Below are 3,606 nucleotides of genomic sequence, written 5' to 3' on the forward strand. Positions count from 1 at the left end.
ATTTCTTTCTCCAGTAGAAAGAGAATGAATGTTCATTTGATCTTGATCCTTGCGGAGTGAAAAAGAGACTGAACCGACCCTGTACGACTTTCCTGATAATATCCATAAATGACTTGTTTTTGGTAAGATATGGACATTACTATATCTAAATTCTGATGCATGGTATACATCGGTACTCCAATGCATTTCTCCTTCTGAGTCAGAATAAACATGTTTTCGAACCTTTTCCTTCAAATTCAAAGTGTATGTTCCCGCACGAATCTCAGCAATCACTTGTTCCGATTTACATATTGATCATTTTGAACTAATAAAAAACTTTTTGGTGGAATAATCACATTATGTATAATATCGTCACTTTCAATAGTTACATACAAGTTTATAGAACATAGAAAAGCAGGATGCCCATGACGTGTACGTGTAGGATGAACCAAATCCTCATTGAATTTAATTTTTCCATTAGAAGGCGCTCGCACATGTTCCGCAGTACCCCCTGTGAATACTCCACCGGTATGAAAAGTTCTTAATGTTAGTTGAGTACCGTTCTCCAATAGATTGACCCGCAATAATACCTACAGCTTCTCCTAATTCCACTAAGTGGCCATGAGTAGGACTTTGGCCATAACATAATCGGCAGATCCAAGATGTATTCCTACAGGTAAAGGGGTTCGAATAGATATTGGTTGTGTTTGAAAAGTTTGAATCGATGATAAGTCCAATTCCAATATCTTGATTTCTAACAGCAATGCATCGTGAACCTCTGTATATATCGTCTGCTAATACACGACCAATTAATGTTTGTATCAAAATTATTTCCGGCATCATTCCATTCTGGATATTCACCGAAATCCCTTGAATGGTACCGCAATCTGTTCGACGTACAACAATGTGTTGAACCACTTCAACAAGTCTGCGTGTAAGATATCCAGCATCCGATGTTCGTACAGCAGTATCTACAACCCCTTTACGGGCTCCGTAGCAAGAAATGATATATTCTGTTAAAGACAGTCCTTCGCGTAAATTGCTTTGAATAGGTAAATCAATCATTTGCCCTTGTGGATCCGACATTAATCCTCTCATACCTACTAATTGGTGTACTTGAGATGCATTTCCTCTAGCTCCTGAAAAAGACATTATATGGACTGGATTCAAGGGGTCGGTCATCCTAAAATTAGGATTCATTTCTTGTCTCAAATATTCACTAGTAGCATACCATATCTCAATGGATTGTCGTAATTTTTCTACCGCATGTACATTCCCATAATGATGATGTTTTTCCAAAATAAAAATTTGTTGTTCAGCATCTTGAACTAGCCATCCTTTAGAAGGTATTGTTAAAAGATCATCAATTCCTAATGAAATGGATGTAGCCGTAGCTTGACGGAATCCCAGAGTCTTTACTTGATCCAGGATGTGTGATGTATATGCCATTCCGAAGTGGTTTATTAATCTGCTAATAAGTCGTTTAATGGCAGTTCCACCTATCACTTTATTGTGAAAGACTAGATTGGCTCGTTCTGCCATAAGTACCTCCATATTCCACTCAGTGGGATTCGGTTCGACAATGGATTTGAGTCAATGATTGGAAAACTTCCTTTTCTTTATCTTGATTCGCGTAGAAATTTTAAAACTATGATCCTAGTTGAACCACGGAGACCTGAATTCCACACTGGTAGCATAAATTTACTTATCTTACATATCAACCATCTATATGATTAGATATACTGTATGAATAGGTCCGGCAAAAACCTTGTATAGCTTCTTCAATTTCTCGATAAAAAGAAATATGACCAACAGTGGTTCGAATGTATATACAACGAATTTCTTTTTTTGTACTTCTTACTACTAGATAATGCCCATAAATTTCATGATAGGTACCCAAAGATTCGTAGTGAACTTCGATAGGAACTTCTCTTGACGAAATAATGCGTTGATCTAATCGCCATCGGAACCACAAAGGACTATCGAAATCTATTCTTTTCTGTTGATAAGCTCCAATTGCATCATAGGAATTACAAAAAAAAGGTTCTTTTTTTTTCGTATACTTATAGTTATTATCTCGAATTCTTTCATTTTTCGAATTTCTGCAATTACACGGATTATACCTATTTGAACAAATACCTCGACGATTCCCGCTCGTTAATACGTAAAGCCCAATAAGTATATCTTGAGTTGGTACGGAAATGGGATCCCCAATAGCTGGAGATAAGAGGTTCATATGAGAAAACATAAGTAAACGAGCTTCTGCTTGAGCCTCCAAAGATAAAGGCACATGAATAGCCATTTGATCCCATCAAAGTCTGCATTGAATCCCTTACAAACTAATGGATGTAAACAAATAGCACGCCTTCTACTAAAATGGGTTGGAATGCCTGTATGCCTAATCTATGCAGAGTAGGGGCTCTATTCAGCAATACGGGATGCCCCCGCATAACTTCTTGAAGTATTTCCCATACAATCGGTTCTTTTTCCCGAATTTTACTCTTAGCAATTCCTATGTTCGAAGCAAAATGTTTTTCGAATTAGACCACGAATTAGAAATGTCTGGAAAAGTTCTATTGCTATTTTCGCGAGGTAATCCACATCGATGTAATGAAAGTGATGGACCTACGACAATGACAGAACGTCCCGAATAATCAACCCGTTTGCCAAGCAGAGTCTCGCGAAATCTTCCCTCTTTGCCCTCAATTATATCGGAAAATGATTTGTAAACCTTATTATGACCGTCCTTCATTGGTTGTCCGCGGATTCCATTATCAAGAAGTGTATCCACGGCTTCTTTACCAATTTTTCCTGACACATTACTAATTCTCCTGGTGTAGATCTACTTGTTGTTAATAGATCGATAAGAGTATTATTCCGATAGATAACTCTTCTATAGAGTTATTAATATCCGAGCTCATTAGCTTACCCCATCTATTTGAATAATGGGTCTCAATTCGGGAGGAAGAACTGGTAAGAGACATAAAACCATCCATTCTGGTTCTATATTTGTTCGGATAAAATGTTTAGCTAATTCTATGCGTCGAACCAAAAAATTCTTTCTTCTTCCAACTTTTCGATCTTCCCATTCATTTTCATTGTCCATGGATCCCTCTTCTCCTAATTCTTTCCATTCTATCAACGAAGAATCAATAAGAATTCTCAAATCCAGATCGGCTAATTGTTCTCGGATAGCACCCGCTCCACTTGAAATTTCTCGATTTCGAAATATATCGAAACCTTGGGTAGAAAAAAAAATAGGTATGCTGTGTTTCCAGGATTGTATTTCATATTCGAATGGACCTCGTAATCGTAAGAAAGTGGGTTTTTTTAACTACGGGCCTAGCAAACGAAAAATTTGGATAGGATCCAATCCAATAGGATCTCCCCCTTTCAAAATCGGACGTGAAGGTTTCCTCTCATCCGGCTCAAGTAGTTATACCAAATAAAGATAAAGCAAAGGGTTTCCACTTTCAAATTCTATAAAACCCCTAATCTAAAATAAAAGGTTTACTCTTTACTCAAGTTCTCAATAAAGACTAATCAACATTTCATTGATGCATTCTTTTTCTTTTTTTATATTTTCTGAATTATTTATCCAATTCTCAATTACGACAGAAAAGAAAT

At 36.9% G+C, this 3,606-nt stretch overlaps 1 pseudogene; it reads right to left on the reverse strand.

Annotated features, from left to right (window-relative positions):
• Positions 1-1,615: 1,615 nt before the first annotated feature.
• The window catches only part of LOC113849952, an 8,918-nt pseudogene continuing 6,927 nt past the window's right edge, over positions 1,616-3,606 (reverse strand).

Source organism: Abrus precatorius, unplaced genomic scaffold, assembly GCF_003935025.1.
Source record: "Abrus precatorius isolate BTA unplaced genomic scaffold, Abrus_2018 Scaffold0, whole genome shotgun sequence".
Classification (NCBI taxonomy): domain Eukaryota; kingdom Viridiplantae; phylum Streptophyta; class Magnoliopsida; order Fabales; family Fabaceae; genus Abrus; species Abrus precatorius.